Source organism: Somniosus microcephalus, unplaced genomic scaffold (assembly GCF_052327205.1).
Source record: "Somniosus microcephalus isolate GS21.2 unplaced genomic scaffold, FLI_Smic_1.0 unresolved_chr1, whole genome shotgun sequence".
Classification (NCBI taxonomy): domain Eukaryota; kingdom Metazoa; phylum Chordata; class Chondrichthyes; order Squaliformes; family Somniosidae; genus Somniosus; species Somniosus microcephalus.
Window position 1 is genome coordinate 54,569,781 of NW_028225179.1, and position 23,238 is coordinate 54,593,018.

General features: G+C 44.9%; 14 non-coding genes across 14 annotated transcripts; 7 read left to right on the forward strand and 7 right to left on the reverse strand.

Annotated features, from left to right (window-relative positions):
- The first annotated feature begins 201 nt into the window (after positions 1-201).
- On the forward strand, positions 202-284 carry trnas-uga (transfer RNA serine (anticodon UGA)). Its single transcript has one exon. It is a non-coding gene; the product is annotated as a tRNA-Ser (tRNA).
- Positions 285-1,490: 1,206 nt separating this feature from the next.
- On the reverse strand, positions 1,491-1,564 carry trnat-agu (transfer RNA threonine (anticodon AGU)). Its single transcript has one exon. It is a non-coding gene; the product is annotated as a tRNA-Thr (tRNA).
- A 1,926-nt stretch (positions 1,565-3,490) lies between these two features.
- trnas-uga (transfer RNA serine (anticodon UGA)) lies at positions 3,491-3,572 on the forward strand. Its single transcript has one exon. It is a non-coding gene; the product is annotated as a tRNA-Ser (tRNA).
- A 1,206-nt stretch (positions 3,573-4,778) lies between these two features.
- Positions 4,779-4,852, reverse strand: trnat-agu (transfer RNA threonine (anticodon AGU)). The gene has a single exon. It is a non-coding gene; the product is annotated as a tRNA-Thr (tRNA).
- A 1,939-nt stretch (positions 4,853-6,791) lies between these two features.
- On the forward strand, positions 6,792-6,873 carry trnas-uga (transfer RNA serine (anticodon UGA)). Its single transcript has one exon. It is a non-coding gene; the product is annotated as a tRNA-Ser (tRNA).
- Positions 6,874-8,079: 1,206 nt separating this feature from the next.
- trnat-agu (transfer RNA threonine (anticodon AGU)) lies at positions 8,080-8,153 on the reverse strand. Its single transcript has one exon. It is a non-coding gene; the product is annotated as a tRNA-Thr (tRNA).
- A 1,939-nt stretch (positions 8,154-10,092) lies between these two features.
- Positions 10,093-10,174, forward strand: trnas-uga (transfer RNA serine (anticodon UGA)). The gene has a single exon. It is a non-coding gene; the product is annotated as a tRNA-Ser (tRNA).
- Positions 10,175-11,380: 1,206 nt separating this feature from the next.
- Positions 11,381-11,454, reverse strand: trnat-agu (transfer RNA threonine (anticodon AGU)). Its single transcript has one exon. It is a non-coding gene; the product is annotated as a tRNA-Thr (tRNA).
- A 1,926-nt stretch (positions 11,455-13,380) lies between these two features.
- On the forward strand, positions 13,381-13,462 carry trnas-uga (transfer RNA serine (anticodon UGA)). Its single transcript has one exon. It is a non-coding gene; the product is annotated as a tRNA-Ser (tRNA).
- A 1,206-nt stretch (positions 13,463-14,668) lies between these two features.
- On the reverse strand, positions 14,669-14,742 carry trnat-agu (transfer RNA threonine (anticodon AGU)). The gene has a single exon. It is a non-coding gene; the product is annotated as a tRNA-Thr (tRNA).
- A 1,939-nt stretch (positions 14,743-16,681) lies between these two features.
- On the forward strand, positions 16,682-16,763 carry trnas-uga (transfer RNA serine (anticodon UGA)). The gene has a single exon. It is a non-coding gene; the product is annotated as a tRNA-Ser (tRNA).
- Positions 16,764-17,969: 1,206 nt separating this feature from the next.
- Positions 17,970-18,044, reverse strand: trnat-agu (transfer RNA threonine (anticodon AGU)). The gene has a single exon. It is a non-coding gene; the product is annotated as a tRNA-Thr (tRNA).
- Positions 18,045-20,004: 1,960 nt separating this feature from the next.
- On the forward strand, positions 20,005-20,086 carry trnas-uga (transfer RNA serine (anticodon UGA)). Its single transcript has one exon. It is a non-coding gene; the product is annotated as a tRNA-Ser (tRNA).
- Positions 20,087-21,291: 1,205 nt separating this feature from the next.
- Positions 21,292-21,366, reverse strand: trnat-agu (transfer RNA threonine (anticodon AGU)). The gene has a single exon. It is a non-coding gene; the product is annotated as a tRNA-Thr (tRNA).
- Between the last annotated feature and the right edge of the window lie 1,872 nt (positions 21,367-23,238).

Consider the following 23,238-nt stretch of genomic DNA (forward strand, 5'->3'; position numbering starts at 1 on the left):
TACCCTGCAGAATATTCCATACTGTTCTCAACATCTTACATACCGTTAAATATCGGAAGTTTTCTTTTATTGTAATGATCGCTGCGATTCTTCTGGACTTGCTGAATTTGCAGCAAATTAAATATCAGGAAACCGTCATCGCCAACAATAAACAGGGTCAGCGATTTGAGAATTTAGTATCTTGGAGCCGATATTTCCGCGGCTGCGATGGCCGAGTGGTTAAGGCGTTGGATTTGAAATCGAATGAGGATTTCCCCGCGCAGGTTCGAGCCCTGCTCCCAGCGGGTTTTCTCATTATGATAATTAATTACTTCAAATAAATTATTTTCTTCAATCTGCTCCCTCTGGGAGGATTTTGGAATTTTCAATGCCGGTTTTAAGGAAACTAAAGGATTGCCGAGACAACTGGATCACTTACTTCAAGAAGGTTTGCTGACCGAATTCCAAAAGTTATCTGCAGATTGTCTGGAAGCTCCAGATAAGGAGGCCTCGACAGTCTCTGAGGTACCTTCCCATACACTCGCTGCTGTCCGGTAGCATCAGTCTGTGTAACCGTGGGAGAGAGAGAATGGAAAGTCACTGGAAGGCTTGTTTCTGTCAGCAGCAATGGTACAAGAGCAGCCATTCTAAAGTGAAAAGCAGAACACATTCCAGGAGCCAGTCCAGGAGACAGACAAACGGAGTGGAGATCTGGAAGACTGACCAGAAAAAAAACAAGGAGGACACCAACTCATAATTCATCTCTCCCTCTCCCGAAGCAGAAGAATTGAACATTCTGAGTTTTGAGTTGCACCACTGAGGTTGTACAAGTCTCTCTCTGTAAAACTTGTATTATTATGTCAGTAAAACGATTTGTTTGAAAAGTTTGAAGCTTCATTTCCCAAGGAATTTTCTGAATCGGGCTGCATTGGTTCCGAAGGCCGGCTCTGCTTTCGCAGAGCTTGACTGTCGGGAGGTCTCGCAGGTCTAAATGTATCGACTGGTTTCAAAGCACCAACTCAGATTGGGGCGTATGGGACATGTGGCCCAGGAAGAGTGGTGGTAGCAGAGCACACTTAGCAGTTTAAGTGGCTGAAAGTGAATGTTAGATTAAGGAAATACCGCAGGAAAATTATAATGAAATTGAAGGGGGAAAGTAAAGGAGAGCTATTGATTGTGGAAGGAAGAAAAGTCTGCGTTATGTTTCGGTTTGGAGCCGAAGTTGCTGCGGCCAGAATGCAGATTATTAATCACTATACGAGCGCGGCACCACACATCAACAACTGGAGCTCTGCAAAGTATCGCATGGCACTGCTTAGGAAACATGGATTTTTGATGAAGAGTCCAAAATCAGCACCGCCAGAAATACAGAAGCGGTGAAATTCAACGGAGGCCTCGCAGCCACTGGAGCCTTCATCCAGAATGGGAACTGGTGCAGGCACAGTTACATTTAAAAGAATTGTAGCCTTTTCACACGAGAAGAAACTCACCCCTGGAGATTCTATAAAAATAGGCCCCGCTGGGAATCGAACCCAGGATCTCCTGTTTACTAGACAGACGCTTTGACCAGCTAAGCCACGGGACCGAATGCTGGCGCAATTTCTCGCCCCCACTCACTGATGTCTTCTGGACTCTCAGGCCGTTTCTTATTTCTCCAGCTCTCTTGTCCATTCCGCCATATGTCCCATTGCTCTCTGTATCTCCCGCTTAATTTATCTCAGTGTCAATCTGTGAGGTGATTCTGAATGATTACCCTATGTTTGTGTCTTATCTATATTTTTAAATCGGTACTTCTGTCTGTCATTCTGTCTGTCATTCTGTCATCGCCTGTGCGTCTGTCGGGCTATGCGCTCGACAGTTACAGGGCGTACCTACGCGCGCGTTACCTCCCAAGAAAGCTTACACTTCAGAGACGGTTTTAAGCGTATTTACTTTTCAGTCGGACGACAAGTGTTCGCGCCTTATGCAAAAAACCTTCAGCAAGAAACCTTCAAAATTAAACTCATTATCTGCTAGCATTGATTGACTGACATCAAGGTTCCACCAATCCTGTTCCGTCACGATTGACCAATCCTACAGTACGGTCCCCTGATGGATGGCCAATCGGTGTGTGTGTGGGCGGGACTATTCGTTTTCATCTCGGGGATGTGGCAGCCATTCTTTCACTAAGCTTCCAGCTCAAATGACTTCAGCTTCCAGCAATAACGACTTTCAAAGTTAGTATCTCTTTTAAAAGTAACATAAGATTTACCAAAAACGTTTTATAAGTACTTTCACTTTCATTTTTCAACCTTTTAAAAGGTAGACATACAGGGACACAGACAGGGCCCTAAGCCTGCCACTCGATTTAAAATGTTGCCCAGCACCAGATTCACAAAGGGACACAGACAGGGCCCCAAAGCCATAAGTAGTTTCACTTTCATTTTGCAAGCTTTTAAAAGGTAGACAGACAGGGACACACACAGGGCCCTAAAGCCTGCCACTCGATTTAAGATGTTGCCCAGCACCAGATTCACAAAGGGACACAGACAGGGCCCCAAAGCCTGGCACTCGATTTAAACCGCCTGCCCCAAAACAGCCCCGGCAACGCCGGGCTCCCCAGCTAGTATGAAATAAATGGGGGATCAGACAACTCTTCCTCTGACACTGGGGAACAAATAAGCCAACAGTTATACCACGATATTGTTTACTGTGATGCAGCAAATACAATATTCCAGCTTAAAAGTTTCAGTTTCAATTCTGTGCAAAAGAAACTGTGACTCCAACGTGTTTCCAATAGCCTGCCTTTTAATCTGACGTCACAATCGCCACCATTGCACCTCAAGGTGATTCATAACTAATAAGCAGAGAAGTCAAGCACTGAAAGGGTATTTGTAGAAAGGGTTGTGAGACTGTGGAACGCACTGGTCCAGCAAGCAGCAGATTTAAAACAAGGTTTAAAAACCGGCAGCCTGTGGGAGGAAGGGGGCAGAGAGGCAAGAGAGACACAGGAAAGATCAACTTGGAAACTATTGACCCCGAATCTACTTTAAATCCCCCCACTGTATTTAAACCCATTTAATGTCAGATTCACAAATTGATGCATGTGAGCAATATAGGACATTTATCGCTGTCTCTGGTCTAAAATAACTGCTTTATTATTTGATCCCACCCGCTGCGTTTAGGCTCTACCCTGAATATTTATCTCCGACCTAGAATCAGTTTGTAATCTGGAGACAAGGTTTCTGCAGCCGGCGGGCAGGGAGCAGAGGCTGTGGCTGATCTGTGTCATGTGGGAGCAGAACACAATGTTTCTGCTGTTTATTTTCATTACCCTGCAGAATATTCCATACTGTTCTCAACATCTTACATACCGTTAAATATCGGAAGTTTTCTTTTATTGTAATGATCGCTGCGATTCTTCTGGACTTGCTGAATTTGCAGCAAATTAAATAACGCGAAACCGTCATCGCCAACAATAAACAGGGTCAGCGATTTGAGAACTTAGTATCTTGGAGCCGACATTTTCGCGGCTGCGATGGCCGAGTGGTTAAGGCGTTGGACTTGAAATCCACTGGGGTTTCCCCGCGCAGGTTCGAGCCCTGCTCGCAGCGGGCTATCTCATTATGATAATTAACTACTTCAAATAATTTATTTTCTTCAATCTGCTCCCTCTTGGAGGATTTTGGAATTTTCAATGCCGGTTTTAAGGAGACTAAAGGATTGCCGAGACAACTGGATCACTTACTTCAAGAAGGTTTGCTGACTGAATTCCAAAAGTTATCTGCAGATTGTCTGGAAGCTCCAGATAAGGAGGCCTCGACAGTCTCTGAGGTACCTTCCCATACACTCGCTGCTGTCCGGTAGCATCAGTCTGTGTAACCGTGGGAGAGAGAGAATGGAAAGTCACTGGAAGGCTTGTTTCTGTCAGCAGCAATGGTACAAGAGCAGCCATTCTAAAGTGAAAAGCAGAACACATTCCAGGAGACAGTCCAGGAGACAGACAAACGGAGTGGAGATCTGGAAGACTGACCAGAAAAAAAACAAGGAGGACACCAACTCATAATTCATCTCTCCCTCTCCCGAAGCAGAAGAATTGAACATTCTGAGTTTTGAGTTGCACCACTGAGGTTGTACAAGTCTCTCTCTGTAAAACTTGTATTATTATGTCAATAAAACGATTTGTTTGAAAAGTTTGAAGCTTCATTTCCCAAGGAATTTTCTGAATCGGGCTGCATTGGTTCCGAAGGCCGGCTCTGCTTTCGCAGAGCTTGACTGTCGGGAGGTCTCGCAGGTCTAAATGTATCGACTGGTTTCAAAGCACCAACTCAGATTGGGGCGTATGGGACATGTGGCCCAGGAAGAGTGGTGGTAGCAGAGCACACTTAGCAGTTTAAGTGGCTGAAAGTGAATGTTAGATTAAGGAAATACCGCAGGAAAATTATAATGAAATTGAAGGGGGAAAGTAAAGGAGAGCTATTGATTGTGGAAGGAAGAAAAGTCTGCGTTATGTTTCGGTTTGGAGCCGAAGTTGCTGCGGCCAGAATGCAGATTATTAATCACTATACGAGCGCTGCACCACACATCAACAACTGGAGCTCTGCAAAGTATCGCATGGCACTGCTTAGGAAACATGGATTTTTGATGAAGAGTCCAAAATCAGCACCGCCAGAAATACAGAAGCGGTGAAATTCAACGGAGGCCTCGCAGCCACTGGAGCCTTCATCCAGAATGGGAACTGGTGCAGGCACAGTTACATTTAAAAGAATTGTAGCCTTTTCACACGAGAAGAAACTCACCCCTGGAGATTCTATAAAAATAGGCCCCGCTGGGAATCGAACCCAGGATCTCCTGTTTACTAGACAGACGCTTTGACCAGCTAAGCCACGGGACCGAATGCTGGCGCAATTTCTCGCCCCCACTCACTGATGTCTTCTGGACTCTCAGGCCGTTTCTTATTTCTCCAGCTCTCTTGTCCATTCCGCCATATGTCCCATTGCTCTCTGTATCTCCCGCTTAATTTATCTCAGTGTCAATCTGTGAGGTGATTCTGAATGATTACCCTATGTTTGTGTCTTATCTATATTTTTAAATCGGTACTTCTGTCTGTCATTCTGTCTGTCATTCTGTCTGTCATTCTTTCATCGCCTGTGCGTCTGTCGGGCTATGCGCTCGAAAGTTACAGGGCGTACCTACGCGCGCGTTACCTCCAAAGAAAGCTTACGCTTCAGAGACGGTTTTAAGCGTATTTACTTTTCAGTCGGACGAAAAGTGTTCGCGCCTTATGCAAAAAACCTTCAGCAAGAAACCTTCAAAATTAAACTCATTATCTGCTAGCATTGATTGACTGACATCAAGGTTCCACCAATCCTGTTCCGTCACGATTGACCAATCCTACAGTACGGTCCCCTGATGGTTGGCCAATCGGTGTGTGTGTGGGCGGGACTATTCGTTTTCATCTCGGGGATGTGGCAGCCATTCTTTCACTAAGCTTCCAGCTCAAATGACTTCAGCTTCCAGCTATAACGACTTTCAAAGTTAGTATCTCTTTTAAAAGTAACATAAGATTTACCAAAAACGTTTTATAAGTACTTTCACTTTCATTTTTCAACCTTTTAAAAGGTAGACATACAGGGACACAGACAGGGCCCTAAGCCTGCCACTCGATTTAAAATGTTGCCCAGCACCAGATTCACAAAGGGACACAGACAGGGCCCCAAAGCCATAAGTAGTTTCACTTTCATTTTGCAAGCTTTTAAAAGGTAGACAGACAGGGACACACACAGGGCCCTAAAGCCTGCCACTCGATTTAAAATGTTGCCCAGCACCAGATTCACAAAGGGACACAGACAGGGCCCCAAAGCCTGGCACTCGATTTAAACCGCCTGCCCCAAAACAGCCCCGGCAACGCCGGGCTCCCCAGCTAGTATGAAATAAATGGGGGGATCAGACAACTCTTCCTCTGACACTGGGGAACAAATAAGCCAACAGTTATACCACGATATTGTTTACTGTGATGCAGCAAATACAATATTCCAGCTTAAAAGTTTCAGTTTCAATTCTGTGCAAAAGAAACTGTGACTCCAACGTGTTTCCAATAGCCTGCCTTTTAATCTGACGTCACAATCGCCACCATTGCACCTCAAGGTGATTCATAACTAATAAGCAGAGAAGTCAAGCACTGAAAGGGTATTTGTAGAAAGGGTTGTGAGACTGTGGAATGCACTGGTCCAGCAAGCAGCAGATTTAAAACAAGGTTTAAAAACCGGCAGCCTGTGGGAGGAAGGGGGCAGAGAGGCAAGAGAGACACAGGAAACATCAACTTGGAAACTATTGACCCCGAATCTACTTTAAATCCCCCCACTGTATTTAAACCCATTTAATGTCAGATTCACAAATTGATGCATGTGAGCAATATAGGACATTTATCGCTGTCTCTGGTCTAAAATAACTGCTTTATTATTTGATCCCACCCGCTGCGTTTAGGCTCTACCCTGAATATTTATCTCCGACCTAGAATCAGTTTGTAATCTGGAGACAAGGTTTCTGCAGCCGGCGGGCAGGGAGCAGAGGCTGTGGCTGATCTGTGTCATGTGGGAGCAGAACACAATGTTTCTGCTGTTTATTTTCATTACCCTGCAGAATATTCCATACTGTTCTCAACATCTTACATACCGTTAAATATCGGAAGTTTTCTTTTATTGTAATGATCGCTGCGATTCTTCTGGACTTGCTGAATTTGCAGCAAATTAAATATCACGAAACCGTCATCGCCAACAATAAACAGGGTCAGCGATTTGAGAACTTAGTATCTTGGAGCCGACATTTTCGCGGCTGCGATGGCCGAGTGGTTAAGGCGTTGGACTTGAAATCCACTGGGGTTTCCCCGCGCAGGTTCGAGCCCTGCTCGCAGCGGGCTATCTCATTATGATAATTAACTACTTCAAATAATTTATTTTCTTCAATCTGCTCCCTCTTGGAGGATTTTGGAATTTTCAATGCCGGTTTTAAGGAAACTAAAGGATTGCCGAGACAACTGGATCACTTACTTCAAGAAGGTTTGCTGACCGAATTCCAAAAGTTATCTGCAGATTGTCTGGAAGCTCCAGATAAGGAGGCCTCGACAGTCTCTGAGGTACCTTCCCATACACTCGCTGCTGTCCGGTAGCATCAGTCTGTGTAACCGTGGGAGAGAGAGAATGGAAAGTCACTGGAAGGCTTGTTTCTGTCAGCAGCAATGGTACAAGAGCAGCCATTCTAAAGTGAAAAGCAGAACACATTCCAGGAGACAGTCCAGGAGACAGACAAACGGAGTGGAGATCTGGAAGACTGACCAGAAAAAAAACAAGGAGGACACCAACTCATAATTCATCTCTCCCTCTCCCGAAGCAGAAGAATTGAACATTCTGAGTTTTGAGTTGCACCACTGAGGTTGTACAAGTCTCTCTCTGTAAAACTTGTATTATTATGTCAATAAAACGATTTGTTTGAAAAGTTTGAAGCTTCATTTCCCAAGGAATTTTCTGAATCGGGCTGCATTGGTTCCGAAGGCCGGCTCTGCTTTCGCAGAGCTTGACTGTCGGGAGGTCTCGCAGGTCTAAATGTATCGACTGGTTTCAAAGCACCAACTCAGATTGGGGCGTATGGGACATGTGGCCCAGGAAGAGTGGTGGTAGCAGAGCACACTTAGCAGTTTAAGTGGCTGAAAGTGAATGTTAGATTAAGGAAATACCGCAGGAAAATTATAATGAAATTGAAGGGGGAAAGTAAAGGAGAGCTATTGATTGTGGAAGGAAGAAAAGTCTGCGTTATGTTTCGGTTTGGAGCCGAAGTTGCTGCGGCCAGAATGCAGATTATTAATCACTATACGAGCGCGGCACCACACATCAACAACTGGAGCTCTGCAAAGTATCGCATGGCACTGCTTAGGAAACATGGATTTTTGATGAAGAGTCCAAAATCAGCACCGCCAGAAATACAGAAGCGGTGAAATTCAACGGAGGCCTCGCAGCCACTGGAGCCTTCATCCAGAATGGGAACTGGTGCAGGCACAGTTACATTTAAAAGAATTGTAGCCTTTTCACACGAGAAGAAACTCACCCCTGGAGATTCTATAAAAATAGGCCCCGCTGGGAATCGAACCCAGGATCTCCTGTTTACTAGACAGACGCTTTGACCAGCTAAGCCACGGGACCGAATGCTGGCGCAATTTCTCGCCCCCACTCACTGATGTCTTCTGGACTCTCAGGCCGTTTCTTATTTCTCCAGCTCTCTTGTCCATTCCGCCATATGTCCCATTGCTCTCTGTATCTCCCGCTTAATTTATCTCAGTGTCAATCTGTGAGGTGATTCTGAATGATTACCCTATGTTTGTGTCTTATCTATATTTTTAAATCGGTACTTCTGTCTGTCATTCTGTCTGTCATTCTGTCTGTCATTCTTTCATCGCCTGTGCGTCTGTCGGGCTATGCGCTCGAAAGTTACAGGGCGTACCTACGCGCGCGTTACCTCCAAAGAAAGCTTACGCTTCAGAGACGGTTTTAAGCGTATTTACTTTTCAGTAGGACGAAAAGTGTTCGCGCCTTATGCAAAAAACCTTCAGCAAGAAACCTTCAAAATTAAACTCATTATCTGCTAGCATTGATTGACTGACATCAAGGTTCCACCAATCCTGTTCCGTCACGATTGACCAATCCTACAGTACGGTCCCCTGATGGTTGGCCAATCGGTGTGTGTGTGGGCGGGACTATTCGTTTTCATCTCGGGGATGTGGCAGCCATTCTTTCACTAAGCTTCCAGCTCAAATGACTTCAGCTTCCAGCTATAACGACTTTCAAAGTTAGTATCTCTTTTAAAAGTAACATAAGATTTACCAAAAACGTTTTATAAGTACTTTCACTTTCATTTTTCAACCTTTTAAAAGGTAGACATACAGGGACACAGACAGGGCCCTAAGCCTGCCACTCGATTTAAAATGTTGCCCAGCACCAGATTCACAAAGGGACACAGACAGGGCCCCAAAGCCATAAGTAGTTTCACTTTCATTTTGCAAGCTTTTAAAAGGTAGACAGACAGGGACACACACAGGGCCCTAAAGCCTGCCACTCGATTTAAAATGTTGCCCAGCACCAGATTCACAAAGGGACACAGACAGGGCCCCAAAGCCTGGCACTCGATTTAAACCGCCTGCCCCAAAACAGCCCCGGCAACGCCGGGCTCCCCAGCTAGTATGAAATAAATGGGGGGATCAGACAACTCTTCCTCTGACACTGGGGAACAAATAAGCCAACAGTTATACCACGATATTGTTTACTGTGATGCAGCAAATACAATATTCCAGCTTAAAAGTTTCAGTTTCAATTCTGTGCAAAAGAAACTGTGACTCCAACGTGTTTCCAATAGCCTGCCTTTTAATCTGACGTCACAATCGCCACCATTGCACCTCAAGGTGATTCATAACTAATAAGCAGAGAAGTCAAGCACTGAAAGGGTATTTGTAGAAAGGGTTGTGAGACTGTGGAATGCACTGGTCCAGCAAGCAGCAGATTTAAAACAAGGTTTAAAAACCGGCAGCCTGTGGGAGGAAGGGGGCAGAGAGGCAAGAGAGACACAGGAAACATCAACTTGGAAACTATTGACCCCGAATCTACTTTAAATCCCCCCACTGTATTTAAACCCATTTAATGTCAGATTCACAAATTGATGCATGTGAGCAATATAGGACATTTATCGCTGTCTCTGGTCTAAAATAACTGCTTTATTATTTGATCCCACCCGCTGCGTTTAGGCTCTACCCTGAATATTTATCTCCGACCTAGAATCAGTTTGTAATCTGGAGACAAGGTTTCTGCAGCCGGCGGGCAGGGAGCAGAGGCTGTGGCTGATCTGTGTCATGTGGGAGCAGAACACAATGTTTCTGCTGTTTATTTTCATTACCCTGCAGAATATTCCATACTGTTCTCAACATCTTACATACCGTTAAATATCGGAAGTTTTCTTTTATTGTAATGATCGCTGCGATTCTTCTGGACTTGCTGAATTTGCAGCAAATTAAATATCACGAAACCGTCATCGCCAACAATAAACAGGGTCAGCGATTTGAGAACTTAGTATCTTGGAGCCGATATTTCCGCGGCTGCGATGGCCGAGTGGTTAAGGCGTTGGACTTGAAATCCACTGGGGTTTCCCCGCGCAGGTTCGAGCCCTGCTCGCAGCGGGCTATCTCATTATGATAATTAACTACTTCAAATAATTTATTTTCTTCAATCTGCTCCCTCTTGGAGGATTTTGGAATTTTCAATGCCGGTTTTAAGGAAACTAAAGGATTGCCGAGACAACTGGATCACTTACTTCAAGAAGGTTTGCTGACCGAATTCCAAAAGTTATCTGCAGATTGTCTGGAAGCTCCAGATAAGGAGGCCTCGACAGTCTCTGAGGTACCTTCCCATACACTCGCTGCTGTCCGGTAGCATCAGTCTGTGTAACCGTGGGAGAGAGAGAATGGAAAGTCACTGGAAGGCTTGTTTCTGTCAGCAGCAATGGTACAAGAGCAGCCATTCTAAAGTGAAAAGCAGAACACATTCCAGGAGACAGTCCAGGAGACAGACAAACGGAGTGGAGATCTGGAAGACTGACCAGAAAAAAAACAAGGAGGACACCAACTCATAATTCATCTCTCCCTCTCCCGAAGCAGAAGAATTGAACATTCTGAGTTTTGAGTTGCACCACTGAGGTTGTACAAGTCTCTCTCTGTAAAACTTGTATTATTATGTCAATAAAACGATTTGTTTGAAAAGTTTGAAGCTTCATTTCCCAAGGAATTTTCTGAATCGGGCTGCATTGGTTCCGAAGGCCGGCTCTGCTTTCGCAGAGCTTGACTGTCGGGAGGTCTCGCAGGTCTAAATGTATCGACTGGTTTCAAAGCACCAACTCAGATTGGGGCGTATGGGACATGTGGCCCAGGAAGAGTGGTGGTAGCAGAGCACACTTAGCAGTTTAAGTGGCTGAAAGTGAATGTTAGATTAAGGAAATACCGCAGGAAAATTACAATGAATTTGAAGGGGGAAAGTAAAGGAGAGCTATTGATTGTGGAAGGAAGAAAAGTCTGCGTTATGTTTCGGTTTGGAGCCGAAGTTGCTGCGGCCAGAATGCAGATTATTAATCACTATACGAGCGCGGCACCACACATCAACAACTGGAGCTCTGCAAAGTATCGCATGGCACTGCTTAGGAAACATGGATTTTTGATGAAGAGTCCAAAATCAGCACCGCCAGAAATACAGAAGCGGTGAAATTCAACGGAGGCCTCGCAGCCACTGGAGCCTTCATCCAGAATGGGAACTGGTGCAGGCACAGTTACATTTAAAAGAATTGTAGCCTTTTCACACGAGAAGAAACTCACCCCTGGAGATTCTATAAAAATAGGCCCCGCTGGGAATCGAACCCAGGATCTCCTGTTTACTAGACAGACGCTTTGACCAGCTAAGCCACGGGACCGAATGCTGGCGCAATTTCTCGCCCCCACTCACTGATGTCTTCTGGACTCTCAGGCCGTTTCTTATTTCTCCAGCTCTCTTGTCCATTCCGCCATATGTCCCATTGCTCTCTGTATCTCCCGCTTAATTTATCTCAGTGTCAATCTGTGAGGTGATTCTGAATGATTACCCTATGTTTGTGTCTTATCTATATTTTTAAATCGGTACTTCTGTCTGTCATTCTGTCTGTCATTCTGTCATCGCCTGTGCGTCTGTCGGGCTATGCGCTCGACAGTTACAGGGCGTACCTACGCGCGCGTTACCTCCAAAGAAAGCTTACACTTCAGAGACGGTTTTAAGCGTATTTACTTTTCAGTCGGACGACAAGTGTTCGCGCCTTATGCAAAAAACCTTCAGCAAGATACCTTCAAAATTAAACTCATTATCTGCTAGCATTGATTGACTGACATCAAGGTTCCACCAATCCTGTTCCGTCACGATTGACCAATCCTACAGTACGGTCCCCTGATGGTTGGCCAATCGGTGTGTGTGTGGGCGGGACTATTCGTTTTCATCTCGGGGATGTGGCAGCCATTCTTTCACTAAGCTTCCAGCTCAAATGACTTCAGCTTCCAGCAATAACGACTTTCAAAGTTAGTATCTCTTTTAAAAGTAACATAAGATTTACCAAAAACGTTTTATAAGTACTTTCACTTTCATTTTTCAACCTTTTAAAAGGTAGACATACAGGGACACAGACAGGGCCCTAAGCCTGCCACTCGATTTAAAATGTTGCCCAGCACCAGATTCACAAAGGGACACAGACAGGGCCCCAAAGCCATAAGTAGTTTCACTTTCATTTTGCAAGCTTTTAAAAGGTAGACAGACAGGGACACACACAGGGCCCTAAAGCCTGCCACTCGATTTAAGATGTTGCCCAGCACCAGATTCACAAAGGGACACAGACAGGGCCCCAAAGCCTGGCACTCGATTTAAACCGCCTGCCCCAAAACAGCCCCGGCAACGCCGGGCTCCCCAGCTAGTATGAAATAAATGGGGGATCAGACAACTCTTCCTCTGACACTGGGGAACAAATAAGCCAACAGTTATACCACGATATTGTTTACTGTGATGCAGCAAATACAATATTCCAGCTTAAAAGTTTCAGTTTCAATTCTGTGCAAAAGAAACTGTGACTCCAACGTGTTTCCAATAGCCTGCCTTTTAATCTGACGTCACAATCGCCACCATTGCACCTCAAGGTGATTCATAACTAATAAGCAGAGAAGTCAAGCACTGAAAGGGTATTTGTAGAAAGGGTTGTGAGACTGTGGAACGCACTGGTCCAGCAAGCAGCAGATTTAAAACAAGGTTTAAAAACCGGCAGCCTGTGGGAGGAAGGGGGCAGAGAGGCAAGAGAGACACAGGAAAGATCAACTTGGAAACTATTGACCCCGAATCTACTTTAAATCCCCCCACTGTATTTAAACCCATTTAATGTCAGATTCACAAATTGATGCATGTGAGCAATATAGGACATTTATCGCTGTCTCTGGTCTAAAATAACTGCTTTATTATTTGATCCCACCCGCTGCGTTTAGGCTCTACCCTGAATATTTATCTCCGACCTAGAATCAGTTTGTAATCTGGAGACAAGGTTTCTGCAGCCGGCGGGCAGGGAGCAGAGGCTGTGGCTGATCTGTGTCATGTGGGAGCAGAACACAATGTTTCTGCTGTTTATTTTCATTACCCTGCAGAATATTCCATACTGTTCTCAACATCTTACATACCGTTAAATATCGGAAGTTTTCTTTTATTGTAATGATCGCTGCGATTCTTCTGGACTTGCTGAATTTGCAGCAAATTAAATAACGCGAAACCGTCATCGCCAACAATAAACAGGGTCAGCGATTTGAGAACTTAGTATCTTGGAGCCGACATTTTCGCGGCTGCGATGGCCGAGTGGTTAAGGCGTTGGACTTGAAATCCACTGGGGTTTCCCCGCGCAGGTTCGAGCCCTGCTCGCAGCGGGCTATCTCATTATGATAATTAACTACTTCAAATAATTTATTTTCTTCAATCTGCTCCCTCTTGGAGGATTTTGGAATTTTCAATGCCGGTTTTAAGGAAACTAAAGGATTGCCGAGACAACTGGATCACTTACTTCAAGAAGGTTTGCTGACTGAATTCCAAAAGTTATCTGCAGATTGTCTGGAAGCTCCAGATAAGGAGGCCTCGACAGTCTCTGAGGTACCTTCCCATACACTCGCTGCTGTCCGGTAGCATCAGTCTGTGTAACCGTGGGAGAGAGAGAATGGAAAGTCACTGGAAGGCTTGTTTCTGTCAGCAGCAATGGTACAAGAGCAGCCATTCTAAAGTGAAAAGCAGAACACATTCCAGGAGACAGTCCAGGAGACAGACAAACGGAGTGGAGATCTGGAAGACTGACCAGAAAAAAAACAAGGAGGACACCAACTCATAATTCATCTCTCCCTCTCCCGAAGCAGAAGAATTGAACATTCTGAGTTTTGAGTTGCACCACTGAGGTTGTACAAGTCTCTCTCTGTAAAACTTGTATTATTATGTCAATAAAACGATTTGTTTGAAAAGTTTGAAGCTTCATTTCCCAAGGAATTTTCTGAATCGGGCTGCATTGGTTCCGAAGGCCGGCTCTGCTTTCGCAGAGCTTGACTGTCGGGAGGTCTCGCAGGTCTAAATGTATCGACTGGTTTCAAAGCACCAACTCAGATTGGGGCGTATGGGACATGTGGCCCAGGAAGAGTGGTGGTAGCAGAGCACACTTAGCAGTTTAAGTGGCTGAAAGTGAATGTTAGATTAAGGAAATACCGCAGGAAAATTATAATGAAATTGAAGGGGGAAAGTAAAGGAGAGCTATTGATTGTGGAAGGAAGAAAAGTCTGCGTTATGTTTCGGTTTGGAGCCGAAGTTGCTGCGGCCAGAATGCAGATTATTAATCACTATACGAGCGCGGCACCACACATCAACAACTGGAGCTCTGCAAAGTATCGCATGGCACTGCTTAGGAAACATGGATTTTTGATGAAGAGTCCAAAATCAGCACCGCCAGAAATACAGAAGCGGTGAAATTCAACGGAGGCCTCGCAGCCACTGGAGCCTTCATCCAGAATGGGAACTGGTGCAGGCACAGTTACATTTAAAAGAATTGTAGCCTTTTCACACGAGAAGAAACTCACCCCTGGAGATTCTATAAAAATAGGCCCCGCTGGGAATCGAACCCAGGATCTCCTGTTTACTAGACAGACGCTTTGACCAGCTAAGCCACGGGACCGAATGCTGGCGCAATTTCTCGCCCCCACTCACTGATGTCTTCTGGACTCTCAGGCCGTTTCTTATTTCTCCAGCTCTCTTGTCCATTCCGCCATATGTCCCATTGCTCTCTGTATCTCCCGCTTAATTTATCTCAGTGTCAATCTGTGAGGTGATTCTGAATGATTACCCTATGTTTGTGTCTTATCTATATTTTTAAATCGGTACTTCTGTCTGTCATTCTGTCTGTCATTCTGTCTGTCATTCTTTCATCGCCTGTGCGTCTGTCGGGCTATGCGCTCGAAAGTTACAGGGCGTACCTACGCGCGCGTTACCTCCAAAGAAAGCTTACGCTTCAGAGACGGTTTTAAGCGTATTTACTTTTCAGTCGGACGAAAAGTGTTCGCGCCTTATGCAAAAAACCTTCAGCAAAAAACCTTCAAAATTAAACTCATTATCTGCTAGCATTGATTGACTGACATCAAGGTTCCACCAATCCTGTTCCGTCACGATTGACCAATCCTACAGTACGGTCCCCTGATGGTTGGCCAATCGGTGTGTGTGTGGGCGGGACTATTCGTTTTCATCTCGGGGATGTGGCAGCCATTCTTTCACTAAGCTTCCAGCTCAAATGACTTCAGCTTCCAGCAATAACGACTTTCAAAGTTAGTATCTCTTTTAAAAGTAACATAAGATTTACCAAAAACGTTTTATAAGTACTTTCACTTTCATTTTTCAACCTTTTAAAAGGTAGACATACAGGGACACAGACAGGGCCCTAAGCCTGCCACTCGATTTAAAATGTTGCCCAGCACCAGATTCACAAAGGGACACAGACAGGGCCCCAAAGCCATAAGTAGTTTCACTTTCATTTTGCAAGCTTTTAAAAGGTAGACAGACAGGGACACACACAGGGCCCTAAAGCCTGCCACTCGATTTAAAATGTTGCCCAGCACCAGATTCACAAAGGGACACAGACAGGGCCCCAAAGCCTGGCACTCGATTTAAACCGCCTGCCCCAAAACAGCCCCGGCAACGCCGGGCTCCCCAGCTAGTATGAAATAAATGGGGGGATCAGACAACTCTTCCTCTGACACTGGGGAACAAATAAGCCAACAGTTATACCACGATATTGTTTACTGTGATGCAGCAAATACAATATTCCAGCTTAAAAGTTTCAGTTTCAATTCTGTGCAAAAGAAACTGTGACTCCAACGTGTTTCCAATAGCCTGCCTTTTAATCTGACGTCACAATCGCCACCATTGCACCTCAAGGTGATTCATAACTAATAAGCAGAGAAGTCAAGCACTGAAAGGGTATTTGTAGAAAGGGTTGTGAGACTGTGGAATGCACTGGTCCAGCAAGCAGCAGATTTAAAACAAGGTTTAAAAACCGGCAGCCTGTGGGAGGAAGGGGGCAGAGAGGCAAGAGAGACACAGGAAACATCAACTTGGAAACTATTGACCCCGAATCTACTTTAAATCCCCCCACTGTATTTAAACCCATTTAATGTCAGATTCACAAATTGATGCATGTGAGCAATATAGGACATTTATCGCTGTCTCTGGTCTAAAATAACTGCTTTATTATTTGATCCCACCCGCTGCGTTTAGGCTCTACCCTGAATATTTATCTCCGACCTAGAATCAGTTTGTAATCTGGAGACAAGGTTTCTGCAGCCGGCGGACAGGGAGCAGAGGCTGTGGCTGATCTGTGTCATGTGGGAGCAGAACACAATGTTTCTGCTGTTTATTTTCATTACCCTGCAGAATATTCCATACTGTTCTCAACACCTTACATACCGTTAAATATCGGAAGTTTTCTTTTATTGTAATGATCGCTGCGATTCTTCTGGACTTGCTGAATTTGCAGCAAATTAAATATCACGAAACCGTCATCGCCAACAATAAACAGGGTCAGCGATTTGAGAACTTAGTATCTTGGAGCCGACATTTTCGCGGCTGCGATGGCCGAGTGGTTAAGGCATTGGACTTGAAATCCAATGGGGTTTCCCCGCGCAGGTTCGAGCCCTGCTCGCAGCGGGCTATCTCATTATGATAATTAACTACTTCAAATAATTTATTTTCTTCAATCTGCTCCCTCTTGGAGGATTTTGGAATTTTCAATGCCGGTTTTAAGGAAACTAAAGGATTGCCGAGACAACTGGATCACTTACTTCAAGAAGGTTTGCTGACCGAATTCCAAAAGTTATCTGCAGATTGTCTGGAAGCTCCAGATAAGGAGGCCTCGACAGTCTCTGAGGTACCTTCCCATACACTCGCTGCTGTCCGGTAGCATCAGTCTGTGTAACCGTGGGAGAGAGAGAATGGAAAGTCACTGGAAGGCTTGTTTCTGTCAGCAGCAATGGTACAAGAGCAGCCATTCTAAAGTGAAAAGCAGAACACATTCCAGGAGACAGTCCAGGAGACAGACAAACGGAGTGGAGATCTGGAAGACTGACCAGAAAAAAAACAAGGAGGACACCAACTCATAATTCATCTCTCCCTCTCCCGAAGCAGAAGAATTGAACATTCTGAGTTTTGAGTTGCACCACTGAGGTTGTACAAGTCTCTCTCTGTAAAACCTATATTATTATGTCAATAAAACGATTTGTTTGAAAAGTTTGAAGCTTCATTTCCCAAGGAATTTTCTGAATCGGGCTGCATTGGTTCCGAAGGCCGGCTCTGCTTTCGCAGAGCTTGACTGTCGGGATGTCTCGCAGGTCTAAATGTATCGACTGCTTTCAAAGCACCAACTCAGATTGGGGCGTATGGGACATGTGGCCCAGGAAGAGTGGTGGTAGCAGAGCACACTTAGCAGTTTAAGTGGCTGAAAGTGAATGTTAGATTAAGGAAATACCGCAGGAAAATTATAATGAAATTGAAGGGGGAAGGTAAAGGAGAGCTATTGATTGTGGAAGGAAGAAAAGTCTGCGTTATGTTTCGGTTTGGAGCCGAAGTTGCTGCGGCCAGAATGCAGATTATTAATCACTATACGAGCACGGCACCACACATCAACAACTGGAGCTCTGCAAAGTATCGCATGGCACTGCTTAGGAAACATGGATTTTTGATGAAGAGTGCAAAATCAGCACCGCCAGAAATACAGAAGCGGTGAAATTCAACGGAGGCCTCGCAGCCACTGGAGCCTTCATCCAGAATGGGAACTGGTGCAGGCACAGTTACATTTAAAAGAATTGTAGCCTTTTCACACGAGAAGAAACTCACCCCTGGAGATTCTATAAAAATAGGCCCCGCTGGGAATCGAACCCAGGATCTCCTGTATTACTAGACAGACGCTTTGACCAGCTAAGCCACGGGACCGAATGCTGACACAATTTCTCGCCCCTACTCACTGATGTCTATCAGCTTCCGGTCACTGTCTTCTGGACTCTCAGGCCGTTTCTTATTTCTCCAGCTCTCTTGTCCATTCCGCCATATGTCCCATTGCTCTCTGTATCTCCCGCTTAATTTATCTCAGTGTCAATCTGTGAGGTGATTCTGAATGATTACCCTATGTTTGTGTCTTATCTATATATATAAATCGGTACTTCTGTCTGTCATTCTGTCTGTCATTCTGTCTGTCATTCTGTCATCGCCTGTGCGTCTGTTGGGCTATGCGCTCGAAAGTTACAGGGCGTACCTACGCGCGCGTTACCTCCAAAGAAAGCTTACGCTTCAGAGACGGTTTTAAGCGTATTTACTTTTCAGTCGGACGAAAAGTGTTCGCGCCTTATGCAAAAAACCTTCAGCAAAAAACCTTCAAAATTAAACTCATTATCTGCTAGCATTGATTGACTGACATCAAGGTTCCACCAATCCTGTTCCGTCACGATTGACCAATCCTACAGTACGGTCCCCTGATGGTTGGCCAATCGGTGTGTGTGTGGGCGGGACTATTCGTTTTCATCTCGGGGATGTGGCAGCCATTCTTTCACTAAGCTTCCAGCTCAAATGACTTCAGCTTCCAGCTATAACGACTTTCAAAGTTAGTATCTCTTTTAAAAGTAACATAAGATTTACCAAAAACGTTTTATAAGTACTTTCACTTTCATTTTTCAACCTTATAAAAGGTAGACATACAGGGACACAGACAGGGCCCTAAGCCTGCCACTCGATTTAAAATGTTGCCCAGCACCAGATTCACAAAGGGACACAGACAGGGCCCCAAAGCCATAAGTAGTTTCACTTTCATTTTGCAAGCTTTTAAAAGGTAGACAGACAGGGACACACACAGGGCCCTAAAGCCTGCCACTCGATTTAAAATGTTGCCCAGCACCAGATTCACAAAGGGACACAGACAGGGCCCCAAAGCCTGGCACTCGATTTAAACCGCCTGCCCCAAAACAGCCCCGGCAACGCCGGGCTCCCCAGCTAGTATGAAATAAATGGGGGGATCAGACAACTCTTCCTCTGACACTGGGGAACAAATAAGCCAACAGTTATACCACGATATTGTTTACTGTGATGCAGCAAATACAATATTCCAGCTTAAAAGTTTCAGTTTCAATTCTGTGCAAAAGAAACTGTGACTCCAACGTGTTTCCAATAGCCTGCCTTTTAATCTGACGTCACAATCGCCACCATTGCACCTCAAGGTGATTCATAACTAATAAGCAGAGAAGTCAAGCACTGAAAGGGTATTTGTAGAAAGGGTTGTGAGACTGTGGAATGCACTGCTCCAGCAAGCAGCAGATTTAAAACAAGGTTTAAAAACCGGCAGCCTGTGGGAGGAAGGGGGCAGAGAGGTAAGAGAGACACAGGAAAGATCAACTTGGAAACTATTGACCCCGAATCTACTTTAAATCCCCCCACTGTATTTAAACCCATTTAATGTCAGATTCACAAATTGATGCATGTGAGCAATATAGGACATTTATCGCTGTCTCTGGTCTAAAATAACTGCTTTATTATTTGATCCCACCCGCTGCGTTTAGGCTCTACCCTGAATATTTATCTCCGACCTAGAATCAGTTTGTAATCTGGAGACAAGGTTTCTGCAGCCGGCGGGCAGGGAGCAGAGGCTGTGGCTGATCTGTGTCATGTGGGAGCAGAACACAATGTTTCTGCTGTTTATTTTCATTACCCTGCAGAATATTCCATACTGTTCTCAACACCTTACATACCGTTAAATATCGGAAGTTTTCTTTTATTGTAATGATCGCTGCGATTCTTCTGGACTTGCTGAATTTGCAGCAAATTAAATATCACGATACCGTCATCGCCAACCATAAACAGGGTCAGCGATTTGAGAACTTAGTATCTTGGAGCCGACATTGTCGCGGCTGCGATGGCCGAGTGGTTAAGGCGTTGGACTTGAAATCCAATGGGGTTTCTCCGCGCAGGTTCGAGCCTTGCTCGCAGCGGGTTATCTCATTATGATAATTAACTACTTCAAATAATTTATTTTCTTCAATCTGCTCCCTCTTGGAGGATTTTGGAATTTTCAATGCCGGTTTTAAGGAAACTAAAGGATTGCCGAGGCAACTGGATCACTTACTTCAAGAAGGTTTGCTGACCGAATTCCAAAAGTTATCTGCAGATTGTCTGGAAGCTCCAGATAAGGAGGCCTCGACAGTCTCTGAGGTACCTTCCCATACACTCGCTGCTGTCCGGTAGCATCAGTCTGTGTAACCGTGGGAGAGAGAGAATGGAAAGTCACTGGAAGGCTTGTTTCTGTCAGCAGCAATGGTACAAGAGCAGCCATTCTAAAGTGAAAAGCAGAACACATTCCAGGAGACAGTCCAGGAGACAGACAAACGGAGTGGAGATCTGGAAGACTGACCAGAAAAAAAACAAGGAGGACACCAACTCATAATTCATCTCTCCCTCTCCCGAAGCAGAAGAATTGAACATTCTGAGTTTTGAGTTGCACCACTGAGGTTGTACAAGTCTCTCTCTGTAAAACTTGTATTATTATGTCAATAAAACGATTTGTTTGAAAAGTTTGAAGCTTCATTTCCCAAGGAATTTTCTGAATCGGGCTGCATTGGTTCCGAAGGCCGGCTCTGCTTTCCAGAGCTTGACTGTCGGGAGGTCTCGCAGGTCTAAATGTATCGACTGGTTTCAAAGCACCAACTCAGATTGGGGCGTATGGGACATGTGGCCCAGGAAGAGTGGTGGTAGCAGAGCACACTTAGCAGTTTAAGTGGCTGAAAGTGAATGTTAGATTAAGGAAATACCGCAGGAAAATTAAAATGAAATTGAAGGGGGAAAGTAAAGGAGAGCTATTGATTGTGGAAGGAAGAAAAGTCTGCGTTATGTTTCGGTTTGGAGCCGAAGTTGCTGCGGCCAGAATGCAGATTATTAATCACTATACGAGCACGGCACCACACATCAACAACTGGAGCTCTGCAAAGTATCGCATGGCACTGCTTAGGAAACATGGATTTTTGATGAAGAGTCCAAAATCAGCACCGCCAGAAATACAGAAGCGGTGAAATTCAACGGAGGCCTCGCAGCCACTGGAGCCTTCATCCAGAATGGGAACTGGTGCAGGCACAGTTACATTTAAAAGAATTGTAGCCTTTTCACACGAGAAGAAACTCACCCCTGGAGATTCTATAAAAATAGGCCCCGCTGGGAATCGAACCCAGGATCTCCTGTATTACTAGACAGACGCTTTGACCAGCTAAGCCACGGGACCGAATGCTGACACAATTTCTCGCCCCTACTCACTGATGTCTATCAGCTTCCGGTCACTGTCTTCTGGACTCTCAGGCCGTTTCTTATTTCTCCAGCTCTCTTGTCCATTCCGCCATATGTCCCATTGCTCTCTGTATCTCCCGCTTAATTTATCTCAGTGTCAATCTGTGAGGTGATTCTGAATGATTACCCTATGTTTGTGTCTTATCTATATATATAAATCGGTACTTCTGTCTGTCATTCTGTCTGTCATTCTGTCTGTCATTCTGTCATCGCCTGTGCGTCTGTTGGGCTATGCGCTCGAAAGTTACAGGGCGTACCTACGCGCGCGTTACCTCCAAAGAAAGCTTACGCTTCAGAGACGGTTTTAAGCGTATTTACTTTTCAGTCGGACGAAAAGTGTTCGCGCCTTATGCAAAAAACCTTCAGCAAAAAACCTTCAAAATTAAACTCATTATCTGCTAGCATTGATTGACTGACATCAAGGTTCCACCAATCCTGTTCCGTCACGATTGACCAATCCTACAGTACGGTCCCCTGATGGTTGGCCAATCGGTGTGTGTGTGGGCGGGACTATTCGTTTTCATCTCGGGGATGTGGCAGCCATTCTTTCACTAAGCTTCCAGCTCAAATGACTTCAGCTTCCAGCTATAACGACTTTCAAAGTTAGTATCTCTTTTAAAAGTAACATAAGATTTACCAAAAACGTTTTATAAGTACTTTCACTTTCATTTTTCAACCTTTTAAAAGGTAGACATACAGGGACACAGACAGGGCCCTAAGCCTGCCACTCGATTTAAAATGTTGCCCAGCACCAGATTCACAAAGGGACACAGACAGGGCCCCAAAGCCATAAGTAGTTTCACTTTCATTTTGCAAGCTTTTAAAAGGTAGACAGACAGGGACACACACAGGGCCCTAAAGCCTGCCACTCGATTTAAAATGTTGCCCAGCACCAGATTCACAAAGGGACACAGACAGGGCCCCAAAGCCTGGCACTCGATTTAAACCGCCTGCCCCAAAACAGCCCCGGCAACGCCGGGCTCCCCAGCTAGTATGAAATAAATGGGGGGATCAGACAACTCTTCCTCTGACACTGGGGAACAAATAAGCCAACAGTTATACCACGATATTGTTTACTGTGATGCAGCAAATACAATATTCCAGCTTAAAAGTTTCAGTTTCAATTCTGTGCAAAAGAAACTGTGACTCCAACGTGTTTCCAATAGCCTGCCTTTTAATCTGACGTCACAATCGCCACCATTGCACCTCAAGGTGATTCATAACTAATAAGCAGAGAAGTCAAGCACTGAAAGGGTATTTGTAGAAAGGGTTGTGAGACTGTGGAATGCACTGATCCAGCAAGCAGCAGATTTAAAACAAGGTTTAAAAACCGGCAGCCTGTGGGAGGAAGGGGGCAGAGAGGTAAGAGAGACACAGGAAAGATCAACTTGGAAACTATTGACCCCGAATCTACTTTAAATCCCCCCACTGTATTTAAACCCATTTAATGTCAGATTCACAAATTGATGCATGTGAGCAATATAGGACATTTATCGCTGTCTCTGGTCTAAAATAACTGCTTTATTATTTGATCCCACCCGCTGCGTTTAGGCTCTACCCTGAATATTTATCTCCGACCTAGAATCAGTTTGTAATCTGGAGACAAGGTTTCTGCAGCCGGCGGGCAGGGAGCAGAGGCTGTGGCTGATCTGTGTCATGTGGGAGCAGAACACAATGTTTCTGCTGTTTATTTTCATTACCCTGCAGAATATTCCATACTGTTCTCAACACCTTACATACCGTTAAATATCGGAAGTTTTCTTTTATTGTAATGATCGCTGCGATTCTTCTGGACTTGCTGAATTTGCAG